The following is a 22,856-nucleotide window of genomic DNA, read 5'->3' as shown; positions in this document are numbered from 1 at the left end:
ATCAACCTTTCAAAATGAAACAATGACACTGAACAGCGATAACAAAAAGATGGATTTCATGAAAAGACAGCTATCATAGGTTGAAAATCCGTGGGGGGAAAATCTGTAAGTGGTTTCCACAGCTATAAAAGAGATTAGCTATGGTCTCTAAAATTCCTTCAGCACCCAAACTTGTATGAGTCTAGTTTTCAATATAGAAGACATTATTTTAAGTAACATTTAAAATCTGGTATATTTGGAAAACTAGCCTCCATACTTTAGCAAATTGCAATTTGCTAAATTCAGTTAAATGACATAATTATTTTTCCGGCCATGATGGGCTTCTAAGTATCCAAGTTCTGTTTACCATTCTTTCCTCACTATTCTTACGGTAATAGTTTAGTTCCCCTGGAAAATACAGTAGTGTCCCACAGGTTTAAATAGTTAACATTAAAAATAAACTACAAACATTTCCAGAGGAGCATACTACAGTACTCAACAAATGTTCTATTTTTTATTTTTTTCAACAAATGTTTTACTGAACAAAACAAGAAATAATGTATATTAACTAACTGATAATAATCAAGTATCACACAAAAATGTAAAAGGTAAACAGCTTCAGTGTAAACCATTTTTTTTGGTTTCTGTGGCTCTCTGACAACTTCCAACTTCTTTTTTTTCTATCCCTTCTTGCCATCTCTCCCATCTTTATGTGTTTTATGGCTTTTAGTCAGCTCATCTACTGTTCACTGCTTCAAATATTATCAGTAAGAATAATTCCCAAAACTTTCCTTCAAACTACAATCTTTAGCTATACATTTATAATTGTCTATAGAACAAAACGTCACTTAAATTCTCGAAAGAACTTCAAACTCAAAATGTTTAATTCCCCCATTCACTTATACAAATACTTACCCAGTGCCTACCATATATCAGGCATTGCTAGGAACAAATGAACAAGAGACATGCTGTCCTCATCCACTAAGTAGAGATAAGGTTTGGAAATTTGAAGTTGGAAAAGATTTAAAAAGCAAATGGGAGAATGGAAAGACAGCCAACTAGGAAAAGAAGGCACTGATAAGCACCATTGAAAACCCAGTAGAAACTGGATAGCAGGGACATACAGTATTCTCAAGTCTGTGCAGTTAAGATTCTTTCCAATGTCTGATTCACTTTACTGATTCAGAAAAAAAAAAAAAAAAAAAAAGATTCTCTCTAATGTCCAGCAGCACACCCAAAGCAGCTGGACTGAATCAGAGATTAGAGTTTTGCCAGGCAGGTGCAAGGGAGATGAGGAAACCAGGAAAATTACTGGAGTAACATTTCATTGAAGTCTAACCTAGGGCATGAAGGAAGGTACAATGGTTTGAATGTTTGTGTCCCCTCCAAAATCCATGTGGAAACTTAATCTCCAACGCAACAGTATTAAGAGATGGAGCCTTTAGGAAGTGATAAGGCCATGAGAGAACAAGCTATGCACTTCCGTTATGTGAGGACACAGCAGCAAGGTGCCATCTTGGAAGCAGAGATCCCAGTCCTCACCAGACACCAAACCTACCAGCGCCTTGATCTTGGACTTTCCAGACTCCAGAATTATGAGAAATAAATTTGTGTTGTTTATAAATTACAGTACTCCCCCCATATCCACGGTTTCACATTCTGCAGTTTCAGTCACCCAAGGTCTGAATATTTTAGATGGAAAATTCCAGAAATAAATAATTCATAAGTTTTAAATTGGGCACTGGTCTGAGCTGCGTGTTGAAATCCTGTGCTGTACTGCTCCAGGCATCATCCTTTCGTCCAGCATGTCCATTTAGTCACTCAGGAGTCATCTCAGCTGTCTTGGTATTGTAATATTTGTGGTTAAGTAATGCTTATTTTACTTTTAATGATGGCTCCAAAGTGCAAGAGTAGTGAGGGTGGCAATTTGGATAGGCCCAACAGAAGCCATAAACTGTACCCTTTAAGTGAAATGGTGAAAGCTCTCGATTTAAGAAAAGAAAATCATATGCTGTGGTTGCTAAGATCTACTATGGTAAGAACGAATCTTCCATCTGTGAACTTGTGAAGAAGAAAAAAGAAACTAGTACTAGTTTTGCTGTTACACCCCAAACAGCAAATATTATAGCCACAGTGTGTGGTAAGTGCTTAGTTAAGATGGAAAAGGCATTAAACCTCTGGATGGAAGATACGAACACAAATGTGTTCCAACTGACAGCAACGTGTTGCACAAGAAAGCATCGAACCTATATAAAGACTTCAACAAAGATCCTCTGAAACAAGTCATACCAAGCCATTTACTGCAAGTAAGGAATGGTTACACAGATTCAAGAATAGGTTTGGACTGAAAAATATAAAAATTACTGGAAAGGCTGTGTCTGCCAATGAGGAAGCTGTTGCCACATGAGTACAGTACAGTAAGATTTTGAGAGACCACATACTCATAACTTTTATTATAGTATATTGTTATAATTGTTCTATTTTATTGTTAGTTGTTGTTAATCTCCTATTGTGTCTTAGAAATTAAACTTTATCATAGATACGTATGTATAGGAAAACACACGAACATATATGGTTCGGTACTACCAGTAGTTTCAGGCATCCAAAGGAGGTCTTAATACGTACCCCCAACAGATAAGGGGGGAATACTATTGTAACCAGTCGCAAGTATTTTACTAAAGCAGCGTGAATGGATCAAGATGGAAGGGAAGTTGGAAGAGAGTAAAGAGGAGAGTAGAAGGGACTGGTGATTTCAGCAAGGTTAACTAAAAACTGTAGCAATAAAAATAGTAACTATTGAGTGCTTACTATGAGTCAAACTTACTACGGAGTGCTTTCTTCATTTACTGAAAATGGCAAGAGAAAATGTACCAAGAGAGAAAACTGGAAGCATGTGATTTAAATTTAAGGTTTCCAGTGATGATAGGGTTTAGATAGCAGACATTAAAAACCAAGCACACACGGTATGTGTTACTGAGTATGTGCTTACGTGCAGGACACACAGAGAAATTATATAGCAAATATGGTAAAACATTAACAAGTGGAGAATATGAAGAGAAATACAGAAATTCTTTGTACTATTTTTGTAGCTTTTCCGTTAAGATTGAAATTATTTTAAAAAAAAAAAGTAAAAAAAAAAGCTCATCTGCTCTCCCAAAGATGTTCCTCTCTCCCAACCTCCCCATAATCATTTCCCCTGACCTCTAGAATTAAAAACTTGAGTAACCTTCAACATTTATTTCTCCCACTTCCAATACAGAGGAACCCAAATCTATACACTCTAACTTAGCAATGTCTCTTGAAGCCAAATTGTTTAAAACCTGAGTTCTAGAGATGTAGTATAATATAAAAATATTGATGGCTGGCCAGTTAGCTCACTGAGTTTAGAGTGTGCTGTTGATAGCACCACGGTCAAGGGTTTATATCCCTGTACCAGCCAGCCACCAAAAAATAAAAATAAATAAATACATAAAAGCAAAAATATTGGATTAGGACTAAGAAGAGCTTAAATCCTAAATCATCAAAATTTACCAATGAAGAAATAACCTTAGAGAAATAAAGTAACTTTCCCAAAACACATACAGCTAGAAGTGGTAGAGCCAAGATTAAATGCAGGCTGACTTCAAAGCCAGAGCCCAAGATAATCTCATCGTAAGAAAATCAGAACTGAAATTTCATTATAAAAGAGATAACAACCAACCATGGTATATAACAACAAATAACATGTCAATTTAAGGTTAAGAGATTCTAAACGATTAAGTTTTCATTATCAAAACTTACTCTGGGGGGCTGGCCGGTTGCTCAGTTGGTGAGAGCATGAGGCTGATACCAGCCAGCCGCCAAAACAAAACACAACAAAAACTTATTCCATTACAATACAGAGTAAATTACCAAGGATAAAACATTACAGTTTCAACACAACACAGTAACATTGCCATTAACAAATGTATCCATTAGTCGTCAGAAATGTCATTTGAAGTACAATAAGAACCAATCTACTATAGATGGTAAAAATGTGGAGGAGGATTTACTGATTTGTGTCCCTCTCAAATTTGTATGTTGAAGCCTTCATCTTCAAGTGTTGGTATCTGGAAATGGGGCCTTTGGGAAGTAATTATGTTTAGATGAGGTCAGGAGGGTCATGATGAGATTAGTGCCCTTATAAGAAGAGACAACAGAGCTTATTCTCTCTGCCATGAGGGAACACAGTGGGAAGGTGGCTTTGTACAAGCTAGGGAGAACCATCACCAGAACTAGGACCATGCTAGCACCCTGATCTCAGACTTCCAGCCTCCAGAACTGTGAGAAATAAAACTCAGACTGCAGTATTTTGTTATGACAGGCTGAACTAAGACAGGGAGGGATTGGAGTATTAACTTCAGGAAACAGCATTTTGTTTATCACTCAAATACTAACTAAATTGTCCATATTAAAATAAAAAAAAACCCAAAACATTCACCACATTCCTAGTACTAAGTCAATCAGCACTCACAATAAAAACCTTAAAAAAGTTTAGATTTACTTTCCTTTCCCCCACTCTGCTTGATTTTTTTAAAAACAGATTAATTACTAGAAGTACTAGTCTTTACACACTTCTCCTTAAATAAATACAATGCAAATGAGAATCACAGAATATCTGAAATGGAAAATCATTTTAATCATTTTGTATTTAAAGAATGTGGTCAATATGAAGTAACTGTGGCCTGAATAGCTAATATGTTACACCTTTTTCTTTTCAATGTCTTTTGTCAATAACTTGGATAAAGACCTGGAAAGCAGACATGGCATATGAAATAATATACAGTAGACATGTGAAAGAATTAACAATGTATTCAATAACTTTTTAAGATTTAAAAAGGTCTTGGAATGCTTGGCAGAATTAAATAACTAGTTTTATAATCATAGTTCAAAAACTGAATTTCATAAACGCAGAATACAGACCCAGTCTGTTCACATGAAAAGGCTGTAGCTCTGTGACAGCTAGTAGTGTGACAGCACTGCTTAAGAAGAAATTGTTACTTTAACAGAAATCTAATGTACAGATCTGCAATCCTAACAGTTCCACTGATTTTTGTGTTTATCACACTATATTTAGAGTATTACATTCAATTTTAGGCTTCATTAAGACAAACATTAACAAACTACACAATACAAAGGAAAAACTTTCCAACTATTCAGTTCATCCATAAGCAGAAGGAAATTATCTTAAAATAAAACTCATAGCATTCTCTTTCATGATTTGCCAAGCAACCCAAAGAGCTGTGAAACAAAGTGATTTGTAATTTTGCTGAAGTATAAAATTTGCAACCAGTGCCATGAGATATACTTCTAAAAGAGGGGGCTTCTAGGAAATAAACTTAGATATCTCTCTCCACCCCTATTGCTGGGCCCCTATCCCCAGGGCTTTGTTTTCTTTTGGGGGGATACAATAACTCTTGTGAAGAGATATACATAACTGTTCTCTTGGGGGGTGGGGTGCGGGGCAGGGGAAGAGCTCTAAAAGAAAGCCAAATCCTAATGCAGACAATGGAAGTACAAGAGAAAGTGAAGAGGTTTGAATGCTATTACGGTATATACAAATTTGGATATTTGGAAGATCTTAGGATATATGTCTTGTTAAAGGTTGATTGGAGTGACCTCCTGACCATCTGAGTGACTTGAATGATCACCAGATGCATTCAAGCAAAAAGAAGGTAAGTCTCTGTCAGAAATATTATAAAGGGGCCGGCCCGTGGCTCACTCGGGAGAGTGCGGTGCTGAGAACACCAAGGCCCCGGGTTCGGATCCCATATACGGATGGCCGGTTCGCTCACTGGCTGAGCGTGGTGCTGACAACACCAAGTCAAGGGTTAAGATCCCCTTACCGGTCATCCTTAAAAAAAAAAAAAAAAAAAAAAAAAAAAAAAAAAAAAGAAATATTATAAAGATATTTCTTGCTTAGGTAGGAAGTTGAATTGGTCAACTTCTAAGGTCTCTTTCATCTCTAAATGTTATTATAATCAATTAGTAATTCTAGAGTGATATCAAATGGCTTTAAGAATACATTTGCTCCTATAACAGTAAAGTTAAGAATACCACCATATGTTGAATGCCTGTACTACAAATAGTAATACAGCAAATTAAAAATTATCATTTTTTAATAACAAAGTGTAATATAAATAAATCTGTTGGAGTTCTAATCAGAACGGTAGAAGGGCTCAAGCTGTTCTTGGAAACTAAAACATATGAATTAAGTTTCTGGGGAAGAAGAAAGCCTTAACCATCAGAAAAGAAATACAACTATCAAATCTCCTGCACTAAAAATCACTGTTACAGAAAAATAAAGCTGTTGTGTCTACCATTACTTAATGAGGCAACTGCCAGGCACTCTTGTTGACAGTTGATAATACTTCCAAATTGTTCATATTATACAACTACTTTTCTCAAAACTGATTCCATTTATAACCCAGATCTAACATTTAGTAGCTAGGTGACCACAGGCAAATGACTTAATTTCAACACATTTTCATTTCCTCACCTGTTGGCCAAAATATCAGCTCCAATGCTACTGCAAGATTTAATTAACAAAGTGGGTATAAAGCTCTGAGAATAGTGTATAGCACATAATAAAAGCTTATAAAATGCTAATTAATATTTTCAAAACTAATATATTACAAATAAAAACCAAAGCGTAGTTTCTTAGTCAATCTTATTTTTGGCAAGGCAAGTATGTTGGATGTTATGGGAGAAAAACAGAAGTATTCTCTCCAAGATGTTCATCCAGCATCATGAATTATTTTAAATCTTTCATATAAGTAAAGGGTTGTCTTTAAGGGTTGGAATTTCAAATTGAAACTTATTAACTCTCCAAATCATTAGCTGTGCTTCCCTACTACTGAAATGTCTGTCTTGAGATTTGTAAGCCTATCCCTCTCCTTCTTTCTCCTACCTTCTACTTTCATCCTTTCTGTGTTCAAATTTGTCATAAATATAAATGTACAATCATAACTTTTTTTTCTTTCTGGTGAGGAAATCAATCAATTAGCATGTGTAGCCTGTATTTGGCTTCTTCTGTCCCTGCTCAATAGTTTTTTCTTCAGCAGGAGACATATTTTCTCTGCCTTCAAGATGCCTGAAGTTTCTGGTTCTACAGCTGGGAGATATTTTATCTTTCTACACTTTGTATCCTAATTGTGGTGAGGGCTACACAAATCTACATATTAGAACTCATAGAACATTGTACCAAAAAAATCTAATTTTTCTCATTATAAATTTAAAAAACTCATATGGCAATATATAACCAATCTTCACCTCTGTCAAAAGCCTTATTTCAATAATGTTCTTTTCCTATTGTTAAAGTAAAATTCCTCAATCTGTTCCATGTTTCTAACCTTTAGAAGTAATTTCGTACCTCTCATATTGTGCTTCTCTAATTAAGATCTATAAAATTTAAACCTAACATTAAAGACAGTTACTTTTTTTTAATAAAAAGTTATTTAAAACATAGATCAAGCTAGAATAGTCACATTGCCAAAAACCTAAATTTTAACTGAAATTGAAAAATTGTAAAGCATTTCTTTGGAAGGTTAAATTGTATTAAGTATAGTTTTACTCATATATTCACTCTCCTTTTTGAAATTTAATAAACTATGTATGGTATTTAATATATTCTCTCAGTTACTAGAAATATTTAATAAGCTATCATACTCATCTTTAAAATACACTGGATAAATTGGAATTCTGTAAGTGCCCAATCACTTAATCTATCTTAGTAAAAGGTTCAAAGTTTTTTGTTCCTTAATGATAATTTCTCCAATCTCCCAATTGTTTTTTTCCTTTTTCTTCTAATTATTTTTTATGTTGTTCTAAGTGTATCCTTAATATGTCTCCTTAAGGAGCCTTTCATAGTATCCACTGGACTCCATAGAGCCTTTGTGCAAATAGAAAAATATATCCTTCTGTGAAGATACAAGTACTCCTCTTGGTGAGGGAATGATGCCTTGGAGGACAGGGGACAGGTGAGGGCACAGTTTTCTCTAGGAGGCCTAAGCTAGGGTGACAATGTGGCTATTTTCATAAATTCAATAAAAATTAACTCTCTTTATAACAGGATATAATTTAAAACTTTGGTTATAAGATAGCATGTCTCTTCTAAGTTCCTAACCCCTCTTCATGTTGCCCTAATTTGGCCTAACTGATGCTTCATCCCCCCCCCCCCCATGTGGGACCTGACAACCTGGGAATGAGCCTTCCCAGCACTGAGGGGTCTAAAAAAAAAAAAAAAAAAAAGAAAGGTGAAACCCTTTCAATCAAAAAATTGATCATCAATGCTTTTATGAGGAATGCTTTGATCGTAAAGGGGGAAATAATATCTTGTCTACAAAAGCAGTTCTCTAAATTTTCTCAGCCTTAAAGAGGGTGCCTACAACTGGGATGAGACATCCTGTTCTTAAACAAAAGATTTATAATTGACCAAAAAATTTTACAAAGACTAGATGCTTTGGAAGCAGTAATGTCCTGGATGGGTGAATATCAACAAACTCTCTTGACTAAAAATCAACTATTATACAGAACAGAACCCCATTCCGGAGTTTCAACAACTGGTAATTACATCCCAATTCACAGCACCAGGAATGATGCCAATGCAACAGCTCTGAGAGACGATGACATCATCAGTCCCCACTTGAAATAAATGAAAAGGACTTGACATGTTAAATGATACTAACTTTGCTTTAACAAAATGCTTTTGTCTTAACTGTGAAATTTTGATCTATAGCTTTTTCTTTTTCTTTTTATTAAATAAACAAAATGGGGGAGATGTGGAGTATACTAACATTTATAAAGCACGTGTATTTCACAGGGCCTAGCTTCCAAAGCCCTGTAGTTTCAGGTATAACCTAATTTTTTAAAATTACATATAGAAATGTTAAGCTTGAAAGAGACAGGAAACTGTCTCCAGGCTAAAATCTCTGCTGTAGATAAAGAAGTGTAACACTAGAGCACAGAACTCTGCAAGCAGAGCATTCTTGTTGCCTCCTTCAGCTGGGCACTTTTGTGCAGTGCAAACTGCTACAACCATATACAGCAACCCTGTACTTTCAGATTATTTACTGGAAAAGCAGGAGGAAGGAAGATCAACTATTAACTTCTCCAGATACCCATTCTCCAACCACAAATCCATCCATCTGCTATTTTGCAGACTCAAGATTTGTTTGGAGGAGATCTTCCAATCACATAGGGAACCTATCCCCCCCTGCTGCCCTTTATCATCACTTTTCCCTTTTTCATCGTTCTCTTTTCTGCTTTAAACACTGCCAAAACTCATGTCTTGATATCATGTGACATCAAAGAATATTAAATTCAAAAAATATACAGAAACACATTTAATGTGATCTTTGCAACAGTCCTCTGAGATAGGGGAAACAGGCACTATCCCTATTTCACAGATGGATATATCTAAAACCTAAAGAAGCCAAGTGACTTGCCCCAGAGTTAAGAGCTGACACAAAGTGAAAAAAAGGACTAAATCTAGGTTTTTAAACTCCTAGTCCAGAGTTCATTTTGAGTATTCAACACACCTAAAAAAAATCAAGAGGTCTCACTACTCATTCCCTCCCCGCTTAATCTTTCACCCTTATTCCTTGACCTAAACTCCTTTAGGGTCACCAAGGATCTCTCAGCCAAATCCAAAGGCTACTTCTCACATATTTTTCTGAACTCTGCTACATTTGGTGGCTCTAATAATCCTACTTTTAGATTATTCTCTTCTGCCCCAATTTCTGTACTTATTTCTTTCTACACTTATTCAGTTCTTGTTCTTCTCTTGCCAGATTGTCCTAGGTAGCTCATTACATCTAAATAAACCTACTCCTTTGCAGTTCATCATGAAAATGGTTGTCCCAAGTATGTAGTTAATACTCTATATTTCTATTCCTGTAATACTGCCATTTCCTGTTTAATGAATATTCCATTCTAGACTTTCTTTACTTCCGGCCTTCATTAACCGCAACTGTTGCTTGATCCTATTCAGCATTCATTTCTTATAGCAATTATGTTCCACTACAAAATACAAAAGAATGCATAACACTAGTGGTATATAGATAATTTTAAGTGGTCCACAAAGGACTATTTAAAATTATATGTTTATTTTAAAACACATGGCAGGGATGGGGAGTAACACCAAATAATTAGGTAATTTTTTTCTTTTAAATTCACTTAAGACAGTGAATTGAATTAAAGAAACGTACTGAAGAAAAAGCAAAAACTGTGAATGATCTAAGTTTGGGAACCACTGGCCACTGCATAGTTAAGCACTCAGGTTCTAGGTCAATGATTCAAATCCCACTTCTACCACTTACTAGCTAAGTAACCGTAAACAAATTACATAAATCTCTTTAAATCTCAGTTTTCTTATAGTGTAATGGGGATAAAATAATCCATTTGCTAGGCTTATTGTAGTATGAATTAAAAGAGATAATTCACAATATTCTTAGCTCAGATCCTGGCACAGTAAATGTCCAACAAATATTAATAATTACAATTATTCTTGATCTCTTAGTTATCTTGCCTTCACTTGTAACCAACTGTACTACAATTTTCCGTATATGTGTTTTCTGCACCAAATTTCCCTTACCTTCTTGTACAACTTTATTTTCATCTTCTGTCATAAACCTAAAGAATACAAGATAACTTTTAATGTTAATCCGTAAGATTGTGAACATCTTGGCAGTGGGAACCAAAAGCCATATTTCTCCAGTTCACTGGGCCTTACTAAATTAAAAGAATCATTAACATTTGTTAAATAAAGCTAAAACTTATGGAAAACCTGATGCAAATAAATCTCACAACATATATTTTGGGGACATGAACTCTTTGAAGGTTATTTGTGAAACTAATCTAATAGGCAAATAAAGGGGGAAAAGTGATGATGTTCTTTTGCTTCAATAGGCTATTCATCAGTTAACTTTGGTTGTGAGCCTGTTTTTTGGTGTTTCCAACCCTCATTCATTCAGTAATATATAATAAACTCTAGGTATATGCCAACCACCATACAAGGTGATGAGGATATAGAAACAGCCTCATGAAGGAAAACAGAATAATACCAGAACACAGACAAGTAAATAGAAAAATTACTAGACAGTATGCTGCATATGTAACAACCAGTAGTGTTTTTTAAGACTAGACGTGCTCCACAAGGGGATGAATACATCACACAGACTGTAATAACTTCATTGCTATCGTATGAGTTATATGTTAACCATGACTGCCAACCAGACTAAAGTTTCCTGTTGAAACTAAGTAATAGCCCTTGTTTGATTGGATTTGCCAGCAAATACATGCAGTCGCAAGCTCAGAAACATGACTGGCATTCTGTTAATCTACAGCAAAATGAGGACTAGAAATGTAACCATCAAAAAGACAGATTTATATTTAGCTTTTCTAAGTCGAAAACATACAATAGAAAATGTCCTAATGCTACCCTCTCTGTAGAATACTTTTATCCACAAAGATGTTCTGACTTATGCATCAATGGTATTATTGAGGAATTTAAAATATTCTGACTCAGAAAACTAACATATCAACTCTCACACTTCTAAGCAACAATTAACATAGACTGAGATAAGCTTTCATTGTGTTTCCTTATTCATAAAGTGACAAGTCTTGCTTACTGTAATGAAAGTATGTTAGTCATAATTCAGTCACACAACTTTTGGAGCTCCTTCAATATAAGAATACAGCCCTGTAACAATTTATGTAACACTTTTATCAATGATCAATCCATATCTTTCACTAATATGACATAAATAGCATCCCAAACACAAGTTACATGACTTACAAATTAAAGCAGTGTTGGGGGAGACCACTTGGAGTAAGAGGGAGGCATAATATAATCTTCAAAGACATTTTATCATTAAGGAGGGTGAGTGGGGATGGGGATGAGAAAAGAAGCTAGAAGGAGCCACAACTTCTATATTTTCAGCTATGAACAATATACTCATCCCGGGGATATTTACTGTAAGAGCATGAAGAATCTCTATGAAACAAAATCCAGTATGTAAATGTAAAGGAGGGAGGAGAAAGAAAAGAAAAACTATTTCTTAAGTATCCAAAGAAATATATACACCATTTTGAGAATACACAGATTACTTAATGCTTAGAAGAGAGTATTTTCTCTACCAATATTCTACCATTCTCTCTCCATTATTAGTTGACCTTTTACTATATACTGAGCAGAGTAATAAGCCCTTTACATACATTATCTTTTAAAATCCCATATCAAGCCTTTGAGAAAGGTGCTATTATTATTATTACTCCCATTTTACAGATAAGGGAATTTCTACTAATAACATAAACCAGACATAAAAATTTAAAAGTTATATGTGATACTGTAGAGTCAGAGTTTAAAATTATCTCTAAGCACTCAATTGGCCTTTAAACAGAAAAGAGCTCACAAAAAATTAGCTCCTATGCCACTCCCAAAGTAGATATAACCCATCTTTTACACCTCACAACACTCTAACCTTCGCATGCAATAATGTTCATATACTGAAGCCAAGGTAAAGAAGAACTACCAGTTAACAATGTTACAGTACTGTACCTTTAGTAACTACAGTTTACAAGATTACAAGGAACAAGGAGGCAGTTTGATGGCTCAGAGCATCCCCTTTGGGTTAGACAGTACTGGTTTGATTTTATACAGTACCATCAACAACTGCTATGTGACCTTGGTCAAACAACTGTAATCTCTCAGATTTCATTTCCTCATCTGTAAAATGGGGATGATAACACTTCCCTCAGAGGCTTGTTGTAGGAATGAAAAAGATAATGTGGGTAAAGGGCTTGTTACCGTGCTTGGTACACAGTAAAAGGTCAACTAATGGTGGAGGGAGAACAGCCACACATAAAAGTTCAAAAATAAAAAGAAAAGAAAAGAAAGAAAGAAAGAAAGAAAAAAAGCCTATATTCTGAAAACTCCATTACAGAAAACGGGAAAATTACTGTTTAACTATATGCTATTCCTAATTTCTTATGGGATCAATGCATTTGAGCCAAAAAACATGCTGCAGTGCATTTGTGACACACACCTAAAAATGGCTCCAGTCAAAGCAGCATCTTAACTACGAATATGAAAGGTTAAATCTACTTTTAAAAAATTCTGGAATTAGACCTGATGGACATTTAATATCACCCTATCATTTTTATTTGAAGGAAAAGCTGTTAAGCACTAACAATCAAAAATCCTACGATTCTTTTGGTGCATTCCCACGAAAATCTTACAGCAGAGCCGCCTACTGTACAATTGCTAGTACCCTAACAAAGTATGAATCTATGATCCTAGGCTGAAGACCGGCCAATGCGGAAATCCGGGTAGCTACAGAAGCCAGCAAACGACAGGACTGTCAGACCCTCAAAGATCTCAAATCAAGTCAAAACAAATGAATATCCTTTTAAAGTAATTAGACGCACTCCTCCTGTGCAAAGGAAGAATGACTCCATCAATGTCCTTACTGGCCCCCATGCCCTTTTCTTAGTACTAAAGCGGGGCCTTTACCATAACACCAGTAATACTAAGGCTATCTCAAAGACAGTGAGCTCCCGGATGGGATTCCCCACTCGCGTTACGGGATGGAGCGGCCTAAGTGCGAAAAGACTACCCAAAACCTCCTTTGGAGTTGGGCAGCACTTCCCTAGCGGAAGTAGGTTTGGTCCTGATTCCCCGAAAAGCCTCTCTCACCTAATCAGGTCTTTAATCCGGACTCTCCCACACCGCTCATTACAAACTCCACTTCTCACTGTCGCGAAGACGTAGACGGTAAAGGCCCTGGCTGAGACCTTGAGTTGTCTGGGGGACGCTTCTCACCCCACTAGAAAAAAGATCGCGCGCCCGCCGGTCTGGCGGAGTGGAAACTCCCTTCGTTTACCCGGCAACACGCGTAATCACCCCGCAGGGCCTGAGCTGGGGACTGGGTGGGAGGAAGACCGACCGGTGCGGAACTCCCGCTGCAGACCACATGGGGCGGGTCTCACTCCCATTTCCCGCTCCCTGAGCCGGGTACCAACTTCCCCAGACACAGAGATAATGGTAACCAAAGAGAAAGGAGATGGTCGGATCCGGGGCTCCCTCCACGCGACCCCCGTCTTCAGGCACCAGGGTCTGGGTGCGCTCCCACGCCGGCCCTTCCCGATCGGGCCCTCTTTGATCGCGGCCCCGACGCGCTCGCTTTTCCTTACCCGTCAGGGTGAGTGTCAAGTCTGCGCACTTCGAAGGTCTCCGCCGAGCTCTGATCAAGAAAAGGGAGAGGGGAAGCTGGGATTAGAGGGCTGGCCGGAAGGGCCACCGGACTGGGAAAGCCGAAGCTACAGATGGACGAACCGCCAGAGCACTTTCGCAGCTTCCCGAGAGGGAGACAGCGAGCGAGAAAAAGAAGCAAGATGGCGGCTAGCCAGCCCCTACGTACTACGTCATGACGCAGCGTACGTAAGGCAAATCTGCGCAAGACCGCCCTCCGGCTCAGAGACGGCCGGATCACGTGAAGCCTCCGTGGCAGCACAACCCGGGTGGAGGGCAATGGTGTCTCCTGCTGGACGGAGGGAGTTCCTGCAGTCAGAGTTATTGCTGCGAGCAAACCTTTAACCTGGAACCTCTCCAGGAACTCTTGAATGGGTAACGATTACCAGTTGATTTGCCTCAGTGAAATAAGCGCTTTTATATCTGCTGGATGGGTGTATAAATTGGTTCAACCAGCAGTTTGGCAGTATGTTCTCAGTGAAGTTGGGGACAAGCTGAGAGGGCTTGGTGTACAGGAGTTGGAGAAGATTTAAAAGTTATTTCCAAGAGTGAAAAAATAAACCTAGTGTAAGGAACAGAGTAGGATTGGCATGCTCTGCTGAGAACACTTTTGGAGTTTGTGATTATGGATGTAAAATAAAACATTCAGTTTATTTATATGATTCATCCAGCAGTGTGCAGCCCTTTGGTACATCTACAGAGAAGATGGGGACTTAGATTCGCCCACGCTGGGTTTTACCTGGCAAGTGTAAGGTAGGGAGAAGAGGGTGTCTGCAAGTGAGGGACTATAATGACAATATTGTGTCTGAACATATGGTGGAGGTGTAGTAAATGGTAACTTTTGCCCATTTTATGAACTATGTATAGTATATTTTAAGTCCAAGGATTCCTTGACACTTATCCTGGTCTGAGCCATCTTCCCCATCAGTAGTTGCGTTTATGTTCATGGAATTGTCATTCTAGCAGTGTTAGAATAAATAAAATAATAAAAAGAGGTAAATCACAGGCACATACTTCCCCATTGATACCGGTGATCATTTGAAATGAAAATGCGTGACTGATTAACACAGGTTCATTGTCAGGGAAGGCCTGCTGGCTGTCCCCAAGAGGAAAGGAAAGCACTTCTTTGGTGAATTTCCTACAACCTTCTAGAATCTGGTCAGGAGCGTCCTGGTCTCAGAAATACCTTTTTGAGCAATGTAGAAGACCTCTAGTAATCAGATGAGCTTATATTAACCCAGGCCATAAGACTGACTGACATATACAAGCAGAAAATTTATTAATTTCTGAGAGCTATAATTTATACACCCTAGTACTTACAATTGCAAAGCTAGTGCATTTTTTCTCTAGCCAAATCTGCTCAGGAAACCAAAGGCATTATAAGAAGGTTGCTTGATGAGCACAGATTCAGAACCAGTGGAGTTATATATACAAGAGTACTTCAAAAAGTTCATGGAAAGGTTCAGATTATCTTTTAAAAATTATATTTTTCCCAGAGGATGAGGATGCATTCCAAGAGGACAAGGAATTCTATGTATAGACATTTCTTGATTCATTTATCTCCTCAGATGATTTTGTCCCGAAGATAGAATACTCGGTTTCCAATGGTTGCAATTTTCTTCATTGATCTCCAGTTTTGTAGGGACATCCTGCTGCACTGTTGATTTGGGCTTCCTTCTTTGACAGCACGTGGCTGGCCACTGACCTGGAAGTGTCCCTGTACGTGTTTCCTTTTCTGTTTCCATGGCTACTCAAACCTCTTAGCAATATTCTTTCAATAAAAATAAAATTACAGTTAGGTCAGGCTAGTTTGTGTTTTAATGATGACTTTGCTTATTTCTGCTCTTACCCACTGTATGTGATCTTAATGTTCAACTCTCAGAGGACAGTCTTATTTCCCTTATTTCCAGTTTCTTGGGGAAAATCCGACTGAAATCTCCATGTATTGGTACAATGTCTAAAGCCAAATAATACTCTTTTAAAATTTACTTTGTTGTTGATTATTTTCACTTCTCCTAACACCCCACCAACGAAGATAAATTTGTTATAACAAAAATGTTTTCATGACATGTCAAATGAAAATTTGTCCTTTAATTTACAGTACTGCTTTTAAAACAGTAATTTAGGGTAATGTTATCAAATTGCCAATTGGTGGTATGAAATCAGGCTAACTAATTTCTTACTGAAAACAAACTGATTCTCCAAACACCGTGATCTATTATCTTTGTGATTGCCTAGTATTATTTGCTAATAGTTTTATTGAGTTTCTAGCTTTCTCTTGGATTGATTCCATAAACCTGTAGGCACTAAATAGGTTAAAAATAAAAGAATCAATGAAAGTATTGTACTTTTTTAGTAATAGCGTTTCTTAAATGTTTATGTGCACATGACAATTTTGTTCTCTTTTCACCAGTGGTCCAGAAAATCATATTTAGTAAAACTGCAAAACATGATAAGCCTGATGTAATGAAAACCATGGCACCCAAATACTGCATGAAAATGTAACCTCATTTTCTAAACATCAACCAGATGTTATAAGCTTGCTAATAATGATAAGCTGTGCCAGTGCTTTATAAAACTATCTTTTCTAACTTGTAAGAAGTTATATACTAATTATATAATGTATATAGTATGTTATACATAAAGTTTTACATTATATGTAAAGTGGGATGGATATTTTTATTCACCTGTTAATTGGCTCAGCAAACCTATTTTATCATTGAATAAAATGTACATTTTGACTAAAAGTGTTATTCATTTGTCATGTTGTAAGTTAATGAAGTCTGAATTAACTGGGATTTACTGTCCACCCCAAATTTTCCCAGAATTTTCTTAGCTGTGATCCCAAGTCAAGAGGGTGTAGTGTTGTTAATGAGCAGAGAACAAAATCTGGGATATTTAGTTATTTGCAGAGCTGGAGGAAGAATGGAGGGAAAGAAGGAGGAGATGGAGAAAACAAACCCTGCTGGCTCGCAGTTTTACCTTAGGCTGTAAGTTCACCTAAGTCAAAAATCAGGTAATGGTAAAAAGCGTACATCAGGAGCAGAAGCTCACACAGGGAAAGGGGTCAGGTCTAGCAATGCAGAGCAGAAAAAGGATACAAAGGAAAAATAGCCAGGTGGTAATTGAAGATACAGAAAAAGTATTTTCTTAATTTTTTAGGCCAGAAAATAGAAACTTGAGACTTTGCTGATGAATATAAATATAGCACTCAATAACTACTTCTAAAATTGTATCTCTGGCTGCTGCTTGTAGCATTTCTCAAAGTTTAAAGCACTTTTTTATTTGCTGCCCAACCAATTGTGTATACAATGTATAGATGAAACTATGCAGTTTCAAATCTTTTATTGCTCTGTAGTAATTAAGAGAAGTAAGGTTGATAGTACATTTCTTCGTTAGCACTGGGCCTAGGTATTTTGAATGGGTTCTGGTGGAAGAGAGAATTTCATGTGTTTTAAAGTAATCAGTAGCTTATACCTAGCTCAGTTTGTTTGTTTGTTTGTTTGTTTGTTTGTTTGTTTGTTCTTTGTATTCTCTATTCTTATTTCTGCTGGGGTTAATTAAGGGGTTATTTCAGAAATATTGCTTTGAGTTGCTGAGAGTCTTGGTGAGATAATTGCTTCAAATGGGAATTAGTACAGTACACTAGGGATTGGACTGTTGTTAACTTCATAGGGCACAGTCTTGATAGAAAGAAGAGAGAAGGGGAATAGTGATTGAAAGAGAATTGAGAAAAAGTTCCTCAAAACAGCCTGGGTAAATCACAGTGAAATGAAACTCTTTATTTCAATATTCAATGTTTCCCATATGGAACTTTTAATTGGAATGTCTCAATCACTGTAATAATTAATAAAATGGTGCCACCTGTTAAGCAACCTGTACCCAGGCCACCAACCCAACCTTGAGAAGATGCTGGCAGAGTGACCAACCATCTCAGTTTGCATGGGAGTGTCTTGGTTTTAGCACTGAAGATTCCATGACTCAGGAAACTTCTTAGTCCAGGGCAAAACAGGATGGTGGGTCACCCTATGGTGACCGTAATGGCATGGAGACGTGGACCTTGGTCCCAAGCTTTTCCAATATTAAGCTCTCCTTTTGGTCTCTAATATTTGACTCTTCAGTCAAAGAGTGTTTCTTATAATCACCTGCTCTATGACCTGGAGGTACAGTGACTGATGCTGTTGACTAAACTGCTCTTTCTTTGCCCATAGAGTGTTATGCCCCATGGCCTGCGCTGGTGAAATCTTCCCCTACTCAATGACAGAAAATAATTTCAGTGTGATTCTTTAAAAAGCACAAAAAGAATAAGCATGAATAAATACAATTCATTGTTAAAAGACCAATACCAAAAACAACTTATATTTCAAGAAATACTGTTGCTTGAAATGATTAAGTAATAAATCATGAGTAAGTTGGTCTATCAGATACAATCAAAAATGCTGAAGTCAACAATAATCAACCACAATGTATAGCGACAAAATAAAATTTAAAAAAAAATGCTGAAGTAACTAGACTATAAACTTTGAAAGTGAACTCCTCAGGCACTCCCCTTAAAATTAAATAGACAATTTATCTTTTTTTTTTTTTTTGGTGGTTGGCCAGTAGGGGGAATCTGAACCCTTGACCTTCTTATTATAACACAATGCTCTAATCAATGAATCAACAATTCAGCAATTCATTAATTATTTACTTATCCAATTTTATCAATATTATGAAATGAGGAGATAATGGGAAACAATTTAAGCTTGCATGGTACCATACAAATATAAGTTCTAGTTGTTTGCTTGACATTTTGACCTTCACCTAAGGTCAAAGGATAAAAGAAAATTTTGTTCTCAATAATGATGATTACTTGTTCAGCATCCAAAGTTAAAAAAGGTAAGCTTTTTTCCAGGAACCAGTACAAAGAAAAGCATCCTCAATGAGCGAGAGCTTGTGGGCTGTTCTCTAGCAGTGTGACTTCTAGGCCAACCAGCCTAGAAGGACTTAAGGCCTTATTAGGATGAAAGGCATTTTTAACAAATCATAAGTAACCGATGTTATCTTGTATTAGGAGAAACTTCCTCTAAGTCACCCTGGAGGCAATTTGGCTTTAAAGAATTGGTGTGAATCTTGCAAGTAAGTATTGTATAGAATATTATTAGCTCACAGAAGTGTACCAATGACAGGGGAAGAGTACATCTTTTTCTAAGTAGATCACAGAAAATAAACAGGATGGAATTCTTAATCCATTATTCAACTACTATTTGGAAATGTCATGCCATATGTCATAAATCCATATAATTGGTTTCATTTTTAATATGGGGCATTTAATATATCATTTACTTGAATATTTTTTTTCCTTCAACAAATATTTATTAAGAAATTATGATGTACCAGCTATGGAAGACATAAAAATGAGCAAGACAATCAGCTCCTGCTCTCAGGGAGTATACAGTCAAGTGGAATGGAAGTTGGGTGAGGTAAAAAAAATGTATATATAAGCAATTATAACTAAAAGTGATGTATTAGTTCAGGGTCTCCAGAGAAACAGAACCAATAGGGTGTGTGTGTGTGTGTGTGTGTGAGTGTGTGTGTGTGTGTGTGTGTGTGTGTGTGTGTGTATGTGCGCGCGCGCCCACTAGAGTGCTTCAAAAGTTCATGAAAAATAGAATTAAAAGATAATATAAATCTCTCCAGAAACTTTCTGAAGTACTCTCAGATAGAGAGAGTGAAAGAGAGACAGAGAGAAATTTTAAGGAATTGGCTCTTGCAGAAGATGGAGGCTGGCAAGTCCAAAATTTACAGAGCAGGCCAGCAGGTGGGAGACCCAGAGAAAAGCTGAAGTTGTAGTTCAAGTCCAAAGGTCACCAGGCTGAAGCTTTCTTTCCTTCTTGTCTGGGGGAGTTCAGTCTTTGTTCTATTAAAGCCTTCACCCGATTGGATGAGGCTCGTCCACACACACAATTTGCTTTACTCAAAGTCCACCTATCTGAGTGTTAATCTTATCCATAAAACACCCTCACAGAAACATCTAGAATAATCTTTGACCAAATATCTGGACACCTTAGCCCAGCTAGGTTGGCACATAAAACTAACCATTGTGAGTAATAAATTCTCTGATGAGGGAATCAAAAAAGTACCATGTGAGCCCAAAGGAAAGCACCTAACTCAAATTTACGGGATGGAGGTGGTCAGGGAAGATGAGCCCTAACAGTTTTATATGAATTAGACATGTGTGTGGGTGTGCTATGAATGAGGGTGTGTGCCTGCGTGCGTGTGTGCAGATATGATGGGATGTGCCGGAACACTGTTTGGGGAAAGAGAGGCAGCTGGCTTGCATTCGGGGAGGGTTGAAGAATGTTCCAGGAAGAGGGAACAGCACATGGAAAGACCCCAAAAGCCAAAGGGGCATGTTTGAGGATTTTAAAGTATCTCACTAGCTCTGTTGCTTACAAAGTGAAAGAGAAAAGGTATAAGGGGCAAAGAAAGCAAAACTTTAGAGGCGATCAGAGACCAGATTGCAAAAAGTCTTATAAACTGAGTTTGTATTTTATCCCAGGGGCAATAGGTTTAAACTGAGATATTAGTAATCTAGGTAAAATTTTTGAATTTTATTGATATCTGTAGTGCTCTGGGCTACTGTTGGAATCCTGCCGACTATGCCAATTGTAGTGCTAGGGCTAATGTCGGAATCCTGCTGACATTGCCAATTGTGAAGCTCTTTTACCTGCCTGTAATCCTGCACCAACTGGGCCAATTGTCAAGCTAGGGCTAGGTCTGGAGCTCACAGACTCCTCAAGCCTGTTCCAGACTGAGTCACAGACCCTTCACATACCAGGCTGGGTCCCCAGACCCCTTACACGCCAGGCTGGGTCACCAGACCCTTCACACGCCAGGCTGGGTCACCAGACCCCTCACACACAGATCTATGAGCTGGGTAACCAGCCAAAAGGTCCTTGAAAGCCGTAGGTTGGAAAGCCTGGCTGCACGCGGCAGTGGCTGCCCAAGGCACTAGATTTCAGCCAAGGTGGTGGCGCCCTGCATTCTAACTCCACCCACATACAAACTATTTACAAAGAATATGCCACACCACCCCCAACCAGACCCAAGGTGAGGGGCTCTGATTAAATTATTCTATTTTCCCAACAGCACTTTTTGGATATTGCCTCAGTGTTGCCTTGCCCAAAGCCATGCTTCCTTCCAGAGACATCTACTGTCTAATGACTGATTGGTGTGGGGGCATAAAGATCTTTCACCTCAACTGAGGACCATTCTGAAGGGACATCTCAGTTTCAGAGCTCCACATAAGGTTGGCTGAGGCCTTTGTTGGGGCTGCATCACAGATCAACTTCTCAGTCTGTCTAATTCTGCTTACTTCTCCTCCCTTCCATTGATGTTGATCCCAAAGCACTCTAGTTAAAATTCTGCATACTAAGTTCTCTCTGTTCCCCAGGGAACCCAACTTGCAGTATCATTTAACCAGTTTGCTCAAGCCAGAAATCTGAAAAATCCCCCAGGCTCCTTTTTCTCCTTTATCCTGAACATCCTCCATATCCCGTCAACTGCCAGTTCCTTAATTTTTTCCATCCCAATTGCCACCATCATAATCCAGGTCACCACCATTTGTCATCTAAGTAAACTGTTATGGTAACTGCTAATTTGTCTTCTTGTCTTTATCTTTGTCTTTATCAAAGTGGCTTATTTTTTCTTAATTTTATTACATGTAATGTAGGGTCCGCTGCCGGCTGACCCAAACAGCCCTAGCCTCGTTCCTTTTGGTGGGCGAGCAAATGGCCTGGATTCCTCTTTCCCTCTGGTCCCTGTTAGGAGGAGACGGGGGAAGAGAACCGTGAGAGAGGTGAGCACAGCCGCCGGCCCCAACCAGCCCGCTAAAGGACACCCAGATGCGGCGGGGGTTCTGTCCAGCAGTTCCGTTTATTATCACACAAGCACTTGCTTTTAAAGACAAATGGGGAAGGGAGGTTTTTTACATCCTGCAATCAGCTTAAAGGTTAGGAGAGCATGCATCCTGTCTCAATGCCTAGCTATTGCAATCACGCAGTGTTCACGAGCGCGGAAGCACATATTTGGCCAATAAGGGCTAAGGCAAGGTTCCCACTGACACTCCCACCCTACTTCCTCCCGGCGCCGTCTTAGGCTGCCACGTTAATACGCCTTTGTGGGCCCATAATGATACCGCTTGTAATGTCACTTAAGGTGGCATTAGTTTTTAAGGCCCAACATCTCCCCCTTTTTGTTTTAATAAGGCAGCTGGAGGTGGCTAACCTTCCCAGCCTTGCCTCCATTCCCTCTGGTGGCTGTGCCTGTCTTAGGTTGTTTCCCTCTGGAAATCTTACCCATCATTGACTATCCAGCCAAGCGGGGGTGGGGCGGAGCCTTACAGATTGGCGTTGATTTCTTGAAGGGCCATATTGACCCAGGGCTGTCAGGGCTTTCATTATGGGCCACCTCCTCTATCACCTGGGTGAGCATTACGAGAGAAGTGGTGTTGCACCTTATAAGGGACACAACCTGGCGAATGGCGTAAGGCCCCAAGATGATTAAGTCAAGGAAAATGGCTAGGGGGCCCGCCAGGGAGGACAGCAGGGTGGTGAGCCATGGGGAA

General features: G+C 38.2%; 1 protein-coding gene across 14 annotated transcripts in view; it reads right to left on the bottom strand.

Moving 5' to 3' along the window:
- PRRC2C (proline rich coiled-coil 2C) overlaps nt 1–14,359 on the bottom strand; it is an 89,918-nt gene extending 75,559 nt beyond the window's left edge. For all 14 annotated transcript variants that reach the window (XM_063103826.1, XM_063103834.1, XM_063103829.1 and 11 more), the window contains exon 1: nt 14,191–14,359. The gene's annotated coding sequence lies outside the window, so the exon portion shown is untranslated. The remainder of the gene's footprint in view (nt 1–14,190) is intronic.
- Nucleotides 14,360–22,856: the final 8,497 nt, after the last annotated feature.

This window comes from Cynocephalus volans, chromosome 8, assembly GCF_027409185.1.
Source record: "Cynocephalus volans isolate mCynVol1 chromosome 8, mCynVol1.pri, whole genome shotgun sequence".
NCBI classification, from domain to species: Eukaryota; Metazoa; Chordata; class Mammalia; order Dermoptera; family Cynocephalidae; genus Cynocephalus; species Cynocephalus volans.
Note: the sequence above shows the minus strand (reverse complement) of the source record. Positions and strands in the feature narration are given on the sequence as shown.